Source organism: Zingiber officinale, chromosome 2A, assembly GCF_018446385.1.
Source record: "Zingiber officinale cultivar Zhangliang chromosome 2A, Zo_v1.1, whole genome shotgun sequence".
NCBI classification, from domain to species: domain Eukaryota; kingdom Viridiplantae; phylum Streptophyta; class Magnoliopsida; order Zingiberales; family Zingiberaceae; genus Zingiber; species Zingiber officinale.
Window position 1 is genome coordinate 148,127,347 of NC_055988.1, and position 13,165 is coordinate 148,140,511.

A 13,165-nucleotide genomic window follows, 5' to 3' on the forward strand; every position below is an offset into this window, starting at 1 on the left:
CCATATCAATCCATCTACATATATCTCATCGATTTTTCGAGAAAAATCATAGTCATATCTATTCATCTCTTTATCCCATTGGTTCTTCAAGGGATATAAGACATTATTGCTACATAACTTGATGTATGATTAATAATTTAATTTTTATTTTATTTTTGGATTAATTTTTTTATATAAAAAATCATACCTAGAGCATCCACATTATATACCCTATTTAAAAATTTTACTCTAAATTTTGGATAGGGTAGTTAAAAAATCTTTTATCAAATACCTTATCTATTCCCTAAATTATGCATTTATGAACAGTAATTTTTTAAATTTAGGAAATGAATTTCATTATCTAAACATTATAAAAGATGATCTGGTGGTAAGGACGGGGGACCTTCGTTGGCGGGAGGTCAATGACACGTGGAGGTCAATGGTCACGAGGGTCAACCCCAAGGTCATACCGAGCGGACAATGGTCACGCCGAGCGAGAGGCATTCGGCCGACCAAACATCTGGCTGGGAGGCTCCCAGGCCGGACGAAAGACAGCCCGACCAGGGGTCGGGTTTCCGATGCTGAGTCACAGGATAATAAGGCGCAATCTCATCCGAGCGCATGAGCAGGGCTTCCCCGCCCCAGGGCGAGGTATGCGCATTCCCTGAGACCATGAGCGCCGATCGGCTAGTTCGCCTGACCTTGGAACAGGCAAGAGCGCAAAGGGACAAAAAGGACAGCTGGTAACATCATCCTCGACACACCTGCCGCCGACAAACAGCATGGTCGACGGCCGGAGCGGGCAGAGTATCGTACGGTTGAAGTTTCCACCGTTATGCTCGGATGATTGCGGAATGGCGTCAGGCATTCTTTTCTGACACAACCCTACTGAGGTATGTTTGGAGAAGCGCGCACGCATCGAGAAGCATGCCCGCGCCTCCCCAAGGTCCTATATAAGGACCCCCAGACTTCGACGGAGGTATGCGATCCTCATCACTGTAGCCACAGTAGCGTTACTTCGTTTCTCTTCTTCTTCACTGCCTGACTTGAGCGTCGGAGGGTCGTCGCTGGGAAACCCCTCCCGGCTCGGCTTCTTTGCAGGTTCGTCGGAGATCAACATCACCCGTCGAAGACAGCGGAGAGTGCCACATCCCTAGTGTCCATCGACTCAGCGCTCGGATAGGATCAAATTGAGGAGAGTGTCACGTCCCCAGTGTCCATCGACTCAGCGCTCAGGCAGGATCAAATTGGCGCCGTTTGTGGGAACGTTCCTGACTCCGAGCATAGACGATGGAAGAAGTTGGACGTCAACTCATGGTGACACTCTCCCCCGAAGAGATCGACGCACTCATCCAAGCGCGAGCAGCGAAAATTGTCGAGCAACAGCAGAAGGCGAAAGCCGATCAGATAGCACAGCAGGCGACGTCAGCATCTGGCGGTCGAGCGGCGCCAGAGGACCGGTCGGAACAGCTATCAATATGGGGTCAGAACAAAGGGCCGACCGACACTCAGGCGAAAGCCCCGCCCGCCCCAATACTGTTCCATCGGGCTCTGTTCTAAACGTCCTCGGAAGTCGTGCAAGCTAACCTCGACCGGGGCTCTTCGTCCGATGAGGCACCCCTCCGCGACGCAAGAAAGGGCATGGTGCCACAGACAGACTCGCCCCCCGAGCGGATCAATAGGCAGTTCTCCGAGGGCATCCTGCGCGACCCACTACCAAGGCATTACGCGCCCCCGGCGATCGAGGAATACAACGGGACCACCGACCCGGACGACCATCTGGGTAAGTTCGACAACACAGCCACTTTGCATCAATATACGGATGGTGTGAAGTGTCGGGTGTTCCTCACCACCCTCTCGGGATCGGCGCAACGATGGTTCCGGAGGTTGCCGGACGGATCGATCACCAGCTTCAAAGAGTTCCGCACGACCTTCCTCCATCACTTCGCGAGCAGCAGGCGCTACCAGAAGACCAGCGTCAGTCTGTTCACCATCAAACAAGGATCGAAGGAGTCGCTCCGAGCATACATCCAGCGTTTCAATCGGGTGGCCATGGATATCCCGACGGTCACTTCAGAAACCATGATGAACGCGTTCACACAGAGAATCGCAGACGGGGATTTCTTCCATTCACTCATCAGGAAGCCGCCTTACAGCTACGACCACATGTTGAACAAGGCCAACGAGTACATCAACGTGAAGGAAGCTCAGATGGCGAGGAAAAAGGAAGCACCATCCGAGCCACCAGCTCATGCCGAACGGAAGCCGCCTTCCAATTATCAGCCACCGAGAGGACCCCGCGCAGAGGTAGCCCGTCCTCATCAGCAAGCAAGGCCGCATACCGTTCAACAAGTAGCGGTCGATCGGCCTAAGCCGAAGGAGAAGATATGGACTCCCATGTTTTGTTCGCTCCATCAGTCAATAACTCACAACACCCGCGACTGTCGGAGCCTTCCCCCAATCACTCACCCTACACTAAGGAGCTATCGCCGTCGATCACCTTCGCCGAACCGACGACGTCAGCACCAAAGTCCTGGCCGACGTACAAAAAGGAGATCTCCCGAGTGACAACATAACCAGCAGCACAGGGTCATTCCTCGGGCATCGCATGAGCGACCCGGACCATCCGCTCGGGAGGAGGAGAACAGAGGCAATACGTCGAGGGGTGAAATCAACATCATCGCTGGAGGGCCGACCGGGGACGACTCCAACAGGGCACGAAAAGCGCATGCAAGGCAGCTCACGATCCATGCAGTTGGCTGCAGTCAGGAGCGGGCGAATGGGCCCAAGATCAGCTTTGGGCCTAGGGACCTCGAAGGAGTCGACGTCCTGCATGATGACGCCCTCATCATCCGAGCGGTAATAGCTAACTACACTATTCACCGCATCTTTATTGATACAGGCAGCTCGGTCAACATAATCTTCCGGAAGGCATTCGACCAATTGCAAATCGACCGAGATGAGTTGCTGCCGATGACGACCCCCCTCTACGGGTTCACCGATAATGAAGTTTTGTCGGTCGGATAGGTCCGGCTAGCTATCTCGCTGGGAGAGGAGCCGCTCAGAAGAACGCGGACTGCCAACTTCATTGTAGTCGACGCTCCCTCCGCGTACAATGTGATTTTGGGTCCACCGGCTCTCAACGAGTTCCGAGCGACCGTCTCCACCTTCTGCCAGAAAATCAAGTTCCCAGTAGAAAACCAAGTCGGAGAAGTTCGAGGGGATCAACTGGCGGCCCGGCGATGCTACGTAGAGATGGTCCGAGCCGAGGCTAAATCCTCTCGGAAAGTGCCCCGAGTCGAGGTAAACGCTATAACCAAAAAGTCACCTTCTCTAGTTTATGAAGAAAAGGAGGAGGTACAAATCCACCCTACCTGATCGGAGGCCACGACTTTCATAGCGTCCGACCTGGAGGCAGGCCAGAAGGAGGAGCTGATTGGATGTCTCCAGCGAAACTGTGACGTCTTCGCTTGGTCAACTCATGAACTACCGGGGGTCTCGCCGAGCATAGCGCAGCATGAACTCCACGTCCGACCGGACGCTCGGCCGATGAAGCAAAGGAAAAGGGACTTCAGCGCTGAACAGAACGTCATCATCCGAGCTGAAGTCGAGAAACTGCTGGAGGTCGACCACATACGGGAGGTGCAATTCCCAAGCTGGCTCGCCAATGTGGTGTTGGTCTCCAAGCCAGACAACAAATGGAGAGTCTGCATCGACTTCCGGGATCTAAACAAGGCATGCCCAAAGGATTTTTACCTTCTGCCCAGGATCGATCAGCTGGTAGACTCTACCTCGGGGTGCGAGCTGATATGCATGCTGGATGCATACCAGGGCTACCACCAAGTGCCGCTCACTCAGGAGGATCAGGACAAAGTGAGCTTTGTTACTGCGGACGACACCTATTGCTACAACGTGATGCCGTTCGGACTCAAAAACATTGGGGCTACCTACCAACGACTGATGAACAAAGTATTCCGGGAGCAGATCGGGTGCAACCTAGAATTCTACGTGGATGATATACTAATCAAGTCTCTTCGAGCGGTCGATCTTTGTACAGACATAGAGGAAACTTTCCGAACACTGAGGAAGTATGGAGTCAAGCTGAATCCCCAAAAATGTTTATTCGGAGCAAAAGGCAGGCGCTTCTTGGGATATATCGTGACCGAGCGGGACATAGAGGCGAGCCCTAACAAGATGAAAGCACTGCAAGACATGCCGCCTCCCAGGAATCTAAGGGAAGTACAACGCCTCACCGGTCGGATAACGGCATTGTCAAGATTCATTTCCAAGACAACCGACTGGAGCTTGCCATTTTTCAAGATCTTGCGCTGAGCAACCAAGTTCCAATGGGATCAGGAGTGCGACCGGGCGTTCGAAGAGCTAAAAGCCTATCTCAACTCGCTACCTGTATTGGCTAAACCAAACGTGGGCGAGCCACTCCGCATCTACCTGTCATCAACTGAGCATGCTGTCGTCTCGACACTGGTAAAGGGAGGCGGAGAAGAGCAGCCAGTGTATTTCTTGAGCCACATTTTAAAAGATGTTGAGTCCCGCTACACTGATCTCGAGAAGCTCGTGTTCACCCTAGTCCTGGCCGCACGGAGGCTCCGTCCTTATTTCTTGGCGCATACTATCATCGTTATGACAAACAGCCCGCTGGAAAGAGTACTCCTAAACCCTGAGGCGTCCGAGCGGCTCATTAAGTGGACGACGGAGCTCAGTGAATTCGACATCCAGTATCAACCCCGCTCGGCGATCAAGGCACAGTCCTTGGCAGATTTCATAACGGAAGTACAAAATCCTGAACCTGAAGCTTTGTGGAAGGTATTTGTGGACGGATCGTCTACTCGGCTCGGGAGTGGGATCGGTATCTTGCTGCTCTCTCCTCAAGAAGAGAGGATGCATCTGTCCGTCCGGCTGGATTATCGGGCAACAAATAACGAGGCGGAATATGAGTCCCTCATAGTCGGCCTACAGGCCGCTCGGCATGTGGGAGCCCACCGGGTGACACTGTACTCTGACTCCCAATTGGCCGCTCAGTAACTCTCGGGGTCCTTCGAGATAAACAGCACAAGGCTCTGGCTCTACGCGGAGGCCTTTGAAAAGCTCAGAAGTAACTTCATCGAGGTTGTCATACAGAAGATCCCCCGAGCCGAGAACCAGTCAGCGGATGAATTAGCCAAGCTCGCTAGCTCAATATCACCGATTGTCATCCAACAGCCAATTGAGCAGGTGTCCTTGGTGGCGCACATCGACCGGATGGAAGGCCTCGCCTTCCCAAGCGATTGGAGAACAGCTATAATAGAATTTTTACATTCGGAGATCACGCCGTCCGATCGGGAGGAAGCCCAGCTTCTGAGGAGGAGAGTCGACCGGTTTACGCTCATTGGAGACCAGCTTTACAAGAAGGCGTTCTCCTGTCCGCTGCTGAAATGTGTCAGCTCGGAAGACGCAGAATATATTCTCCAGGAAGTACATCAAGGATCCTGCGGAGGTCATCCGGCGGACGATCGTTGGCTAGGAAGATCCTGCTGGCCGGATACTTTTGGCCAACTCTACAGGAAGACGCCGCTCGGACCGTCGTTACCTGCCTTTCCTGTCAGAAGTTCCACAGTTTCTCTCATAGGCCAACGAAGAAGATGAAGGCGTCTACTGTGTCCTGCCCGTTCGACCAGTGGGGTATAGATGTAGTGGGCCATTTCCCTATGGCGACCGGGCAGCAGAAGTTTTTATTAGTGGCGGTCGATTATTTCTCCAAGTGGGTCGAAGCCGAACCACTGGCCAAAATAATCGAGCAGATGGTCAAAAAGTTCATCTGGCAATATATAATTTGTTGGTTCGACATTCCTCGTCGACTCATTTCGGATAACGGGTGGCAATTCCTTGGTCAGGAGCTCGGAGAATGGTGCAAAGAATACGGCATCGAACAACACTTCACTTCCGTGGCGTATCCTCAAAGCAATGGTCAAGACGAAGTAGCCAATCGGGAGATCCTGCGAATACTTCGAGTTCGGCTCGATCACATGAGAGGAAGCTGGGGTCGACGAACTGGCCGACATACTATGGGCCATTCGCACAACCCCAAAAGAGGGAACGGGGGTAACATCGTCCCACTTGGTATATAGGGGCGAGGCGGTCGTCCCAATCGAGATCGGAGTCGAGTCCGATCAGATCCAGAACTACGATGGGGCCAACGCCGAGCGGAGACAGCTGGAGTTGGACCTAGTCGACGAAGCACGAGCTAAAGCAGCCGTCCGGCTAATGGCGTACCGACAAAGAATGAAGCAGAATTACAACAGGCGGGTAATTCCCAGAGCATTCCAGGTCGACGACCTAGAATGGAAGAAGGTGAAGCCAGTCGTCAATGTGAGTAAGATGGCAGCTCTCTGGGCGGGGCCCTTCCGAGTCGTCGAAGCTCCGATCGGGGGCATACTACCTGGAAGATGAGGACGGACGACGGCTAGAACGACCATGGAGCGCAAACCATCTCCAGCCGTACCGAGCGGGTTAAAAGGCGCGCCAATGTAATCTATTTCATGTATGCCTCGTTCGTTTGTATCCTTTGGCTGCAGGAGTAAAAATTGAAAAAGAAAGGATATGAGCATTTATTGTCGAACGACAAGACTCCTCGAAGACCGTCGAACGACGACGTTAAACTCAGAGTTGAACCGACGACTATAAACCCCCCGGCTTGAAGACCGTCGAGCGGCGACGTTAAACTCTAGAGTCGGACCGGCGACTATAAACCCCCCCCCCCCCCCCCCCGCGGTGTGAAGACCGTCGAGCGGCGACGTTAAATTCTAGAGTCGGACCGGCGACTATAAACCCCCCGGCTCGAAAATCGTCGAGCGGCGACGTTAAACTCTAGAGTCTAACCGACAACTATAAATCCCCCGGCTTGAAGACCGTCAAGCGGCGACGTTAAACTCTAGAGTCGGACCGGCGACTATAAACCCCCCGGCTTGAAGACCGTCGAGCGCCGACGTTAAACTCTAGAATCGGACCGATGATTATAAACCCCCCGGTGTGAAGACCGTCGAGCAGCGACGTTAAACTCTAGAGTCGGACCGGCGACTATAAATCCCCCAGCTTGAAGATCGTCGAGCGATGACGTTAAACTCTAGAGTCGGACCGGCGACTATAAACCCCCCGGCTTAAAGACCGTCGAGCGGCGACGTTAAACTCTAGAGTCGAACTGGTGACTATAAACTCCCCTGCTTGAAGACCGTCGAGCGGCAATGTTAAACTCTAGAGTCGGACCAGCGACTATAAACCCCCTGGTTTGAAGACCGTCGAGCGGCGACGTTAAACTCTAGAGTCAAACTGGCGACTATAAACTCCCCGGCTTGAAGACCGTCGAGCGGGGACGTTAAACTCTAGGGTCGAAGCGGCGACCATAAATATCCCGCTCGGAAGACCATCGAGCGACGATGTTAAACTCTAGAGTCGGATCGGCGACTATAAACCCCCCGGCTCGAAGACCGTCGAGCGGCGACGTTAAACTCTAGAGTCGAACCGACGACTATAAACTCTCCGGTCGGGAAAAAATGGCGTGCGCTTACCAGCGCCGACCAATGAAAAGCTAACAGAAGTTCCATGCGGAATGAAGGTCATTTTAACCGAGCGGCGCAATTGAGAAAAACCCTTCTAACGAAAAACTAACAGGAGTTCTGTGCGGAATGAAGGTCGAGCGGTGTAGTTACAAGAAACACTTCACGGAAGAGCAAAAATTGGCAATCCAAAATTACATTTATAAGTTCGCCGATCAGAAGGATTACAGAAGACACTTCATTATAGATAATTGAAAACATGCTTCGGAATGGTGGTGAGGAGCGTCGCATGCTCTGTAGCAGGGATGACCACGGACTCGAGGAGCTGACCCTTGGACTTCAGATAGTCCGCCGTGGCGGTGATGGCCAACTCGAAGGCAATAATCATCCGGTCGCAGACCTTTTCAGCAAATTCCTTCGAGCGGATGTACTTCTTGTTGGTGCGGGAAGCATCCGACGATCGAACCTGAGTTTTGATAATGGCAAAGAATTCAAAGTTAAGGGTTGTTGTTATCTAACATGTTGAATGAGTGTTTCAGGAAAGTCCTAACTGCGGTTAGGCAGGTGAAAACCCTAGGGGGTGGTAACCTTAGGTCCTAGGGGGCGGTAACCCTAGGAGGAGAAAAGTCCTAGCTGCGGTTAGGCAAAGGGAAAAACCCTAGGGGGTGGTAACCCTAGGTCATAGGGGGTGGTAACCCTAGGTCATAGGGGGTGGTAACCCTATGCGGAAAGTCTTGGCAGGTCGATGGCTTCAGGCAAAAGTCCTAGGGAGTGGTAACCCTAGGTGGAAAGTCCTGGTGTCGCGAACCAGGTGAAAGACTGGACTAGCCGAGAAGCGGATGTCCAGCAGAAAGTCCGGAAGCGTCGAGTGCTGAGCAAAAGTTCAGTCGATCTGGAGGATCGTACTGGCAACAGGTAAATCTCCTGAGTGGAGTAGGTGAGGACGCGTTCCCCATAGAGGGAACAGTAGGCGTCGGGTCGACCTAGGGTTTCCGGTTGGAAACCCGAAGTCAGACTCGGACAGTCCGGAAACTGTCAATACTTCATTTATTATATTTATTGTATTATGTGCTAACTTTGTGCTGCAGGGTAGTGTTTGGGACTAACGTATCTTGCAGGTGTAAAGAAGCAACCTAAAGCCTCGGATGAATAGTGTCCGAGGTGCCTTCATGGAGCTTGGAGGCGCCTCGGGTGCAAGGCTGGAGCTGGCTGCGAGAAGCTGTTCAAGGCGCCTTGATGAACAGTTGAAGGCGCCTTAAACAGATGAAGGCGCCCTGTGAACAGTGGAAGGCGCCTTGAATCTGTGATAAGATTCGACCAGTTCACTCCTTATCTCCGCGGCTGACTCGGCCTATTCAAGGCGCCTTGGGTAGCATTCAAGGCTCCTTGAACACTATTTATAAAGGGGGTTCGACCAGCAGCTAAGATCAACGAATTCCAAGTCTTCTTTCTTCAACGTGCTGCTCCGAAAGACTCCCGGAAGTGCTGCTACAAGTCTCCGACGACCCAGAGCTCCAAGATTTCTCTTTTTGTCATCGGTATAGATTTCTTTTATCGCATTTCTTGTAATACTTAGTTTGTAATAATCGAGCTTATAGTTGTTGCCCACCGGAAGTGATCAAGGATCGCAGACCTTCGAGTAGGAGTCGCCTTAGGCTCCGAATGAAGTAAAAATCTCTTGCGTCTTTGTGTGTTTGTTTTTATTCCGCTGCATTAACTCTTATGCTTTTTACGATTCCGATAATCGAACGAAATAGCCGCGAGCGCTATTCACCCCCCCTCTAGCGCGTCTCGATCCAACACTTCTGCCTCAAGGTGGCGACACGGCCTAGCTCCGCCTCCTGATACTCCTTGAAGGCGGCGCGGGAAGCGTCGAGAGCTTCTTGCAGGGCCTTAAGATCGTCCCTGAGAGCCACCGCCTCGACCAAACGACCCTTCTTCTCGCGGTCCAGCAGATCCGCCAACTCCTTTACCTACTTTTCCAGGGCACGGGCCTCCACGTTCTTCGCTTCCAAATAGGAGATGGCGGTATTCTTCCGAGTGGTTGCAAGTTCTATCTTGCGGTCATAAGTTTTGACCTGTTTTTCGATCTGGTCAAGCATGTAGGCCTGATCGACCGTCTTCTTCCGCTCGACCTCTAACAGGTCCTTGGTTTTTGCGAGCTCCTTCTGCAGCTCAGTATAAGAAGGGCCTCGAGAAGAAGACGGGCCGCTCGGACTCTTCAGTCTCTTCAGCTCCTCCTCCACCATTGCCAAGCGGTTGGCGACAACAATGTTTTCCACCCATCTCTGATATACACAAGAATGTTAAAAGGCCGACCGGGAAGGCTACATAAAAGAGCAGAAATGAAGCTTATCCCTGCGGACTGCTGCATGTGACTGTCAGCCAGTTTGTCGAGCGGTATCATGACCACACGGCCCCGGGCGCCCGCCCACATCTCAGCAAGGGGAGTGATCATATGCTCAGGAGCCGTCGGTTGATCGGACTCGACCATAAACGCCTCAGTGGGGGAGGTGCAGGGTGACCCTAATAGTGCGGCGCCGGCTCGGAGTCGTGTGAGCGGACGCCGAGGGATCGAAGGCCGGGTTGGACATTGTGGACAGAATGCCCGAGCGGCGAACTCGGCGGGGTACAGGAGGAAGAGAGTTGACCGGCACCGCTTCGAGGGGGTTCGCAGGTGGATCCAGTTGGGAGGGGGTCCGGTCGGAGGAGAGCGCCTCGACCGATAGTGCTTTGCCGCGTTGAGATGCGGTGCCCGTCCGCTCGGACGCTTGCACTGTGGAGGTGGCCGAACGGAGAGGCACCTCAACACGCCGTCTTTTCCTGTCGAGCGGGAGCTCGTCCTCCGGATCGAAGTCTTCCTCCCGAACGATCGGTTCCTTGCTAGAAGTTGCATCGCCAGCCGCATCCACAGGTGAAGCCTGAGCGGCCGACTCCCCTGCATTTGTCTCGCTCTCACCCTCGTGAGAGCCGACCGGAGCAATGCCCAACTGCTCCATTTCCTTGGCCGCTGCCGCCTCGAGTGCGGCCACTTTTTTCTTCAAGATCCCGAGCAGCACAGACTCCATTACGATGTTCGCTGCAAGGAAGATAGAAGAAAATCAGTTAGAACTCAAGGCAAAAGCACAAGTAAATTTCTTACCAAAGCTGCTCGGGAGGGGAGTCCGGCTCGGACTCAAACCGAATATATACATCACTCCTTTAGGTAGGAGCTTGTTGATGTCGAGCTTCAGATCGGCTAGCATATTCGCTGCTTAGAGATAGTCCAGTCGGGTTTTATACTTCTTCAGCTCGGGAGAGGTGGGCGGTCTGACCTGCCATTTAGTACGGAAAGGGAGCCGCCCGGGAATACGAAGAAAGAAGAAGTTCTCTTTCCAATGTTTGTTGGAAGAGAGGAGTTTATCAAAAAAGACTAAGCCGGGTCGAGCCTGAAACAGATAAGTACTCGGCTCGGACTGCTTGGGATAGTAAAAATAATAGAAGACTTCCGGGCGGAGGGGAATGTTGTGTATCTTAAATAATACCACAACTCCGCACAGAAGGCGAAAAGTGTTGGGAACCAACTGGGCGAGCGGGATGCCAAAGAAGTTGCAAATTTCAACGATGAAGGGGTGGAGAGGAAACCGCAGACCGACTGTAAATTGTTCACGGAAAAAATAGATAGTGCAGCGCGGAGGGTTGTGTGGCCGAGCGGAAGGAGAGGGTAAAATCAGTTCGAAATCAGAGGGGATGTCAAAGGCGTTTATCAGGCTCTCGGTGTCCCGCCGATCGAACCGTGACTCCATGGTAGTATACCATGGGCCGAGAGCGAGGTCCGCGGGTTGGGAAGAGCTAGCCATCGCCGGAGCAATGGAGGAGGCGGAAATCAGGAGAAAATACAAAGGCTTGAGGGAGATGAACGAAACAGTAACCAAAAGACGAGAACGCGGCAAAGAACGCAAAGAAACACACAGAACCAAAGAGAGAAAGACAAAGAACCTTACAAAAAAGATGAGGATCGAAAGAATAGGGCAAAGGGTCGCCGGAGTGCCGAAGGACGAGGTCACCGAAGCAAGGAGCGCAGGGAAAGCTGCTGAGCACGAGAAGGCGAAAATGCGGCGGAAGAAGGCGACGAGAGCTTTATAAGGATGGGCTCGACCCGACCGAGCCGTCGGATGTAGGTCACATAACCCGATGCCCGCATCCAACCATCCATTTCAAACCGGTGAACGTCGCATCGGGCGTAAGGCGACGGGCGTGCTATGACGTCAACAGCGCTACGTGGCACTCGGTCAGAGGAAGGCATTTAATGAGCCCCATCACGAGGCAAAACCCGTGTGCTCAATCATAATGGCGGAGATTTGCACGTATTCCGAGAAGATCCCCGCAGACATCATCACAGGCCAGCTGGGGCAGCCCTCGGCAATTAGTCGACCGGCGCTATTCGACCCCATAATGGCCGAGCGGAGGTACACTTTCGGAAGTGGCAGGATGGCTGTCGCTCAACCAAACTCATAGTCCAGTCAGTTGGACTTAGCGCTTCCTTCGACTAGACTTGAGGGGAAGGCATGTGATCCGGTGGTAAGGACGGGGGACCCTCATTGGCGGGAGGTCAACGACACGTGGAGGTCAATGGTCACGAGGGTCAACCCCAAGGTCATGTCGGGCGGACAGTGGTCACGCCGAGCGAGAGGCATTCGGCTGACCGAACATCTGACCGGGAGGCTCCCAGGCCGGACGAAAGACAGTCCGACCAGGGGTCGGGCTTCCAATGCTCAAGGTAAAAGATTGTCTGGGGCGAGCGGACAGGCCGCTTAGACGAGTCACAGGATAATAAGGCGCAATCCCATCCGAGCGCATGAGCAGGACTTCCCCGCCCCAGGGCGAGGTATGCGCATTCCCTGAGGCCATGAGCGCCGATCGGCTAGTTCGCCCGACCTTGGAACAGGCAAGAGCACAAAGGACAAAAAGGACAGCTGGTAACATCATCCTCAAGACACCTGGCGCCGACAAACAACATGGTCGGTGGCCGGAGCGGGCAGAGTATCATACAGTGGAAGTTTCCACCGTCACATCAGGGATATGCTCGGATGATTGCGGAATGACGTCAGACATGCTTTTCTGACACCACCCTACTGACGTATGTTTGGGGAAGCACACACGCATCGAGAAGCATGCCCGCGCCTCCCCAGGGTCCTATATAAGGACCCCCAGACTTCGACGGAGGTATGCGATCCTCATCACTGTAGCCACAGTAGCGTTACTTCATTTCTCTTCTTCTTCACTGCCTGAGTTGAGCGTCGGAGGGTCGTCGCCGGGAAACCCCTCCTGGCTCGGCTTTTTTGCAGGTTCGCTGGAGATCCACATCACCCGTCGAAGACAGCGGAGAGTGCCACGTCCCCAGTATCCATCGACTCAGCGCTCGGACATGATCAAATTGAGGAGAGTGCCACGTCCCCAGTGTCCATCGACTCAGCGCTCGGACAGGATAAAAAAAATAGAAGAAATAAGGATACTAAGATATATGATGTATTAAAAATTAGATATCCAAATTTAATAAGGTAATTTTTTTACTCTAAATTATACATTTTAGATAGAGAAGTTGATATGGATACTTGAAGTATTAAATAATATTATTTAATTATTTAACAGTAAAT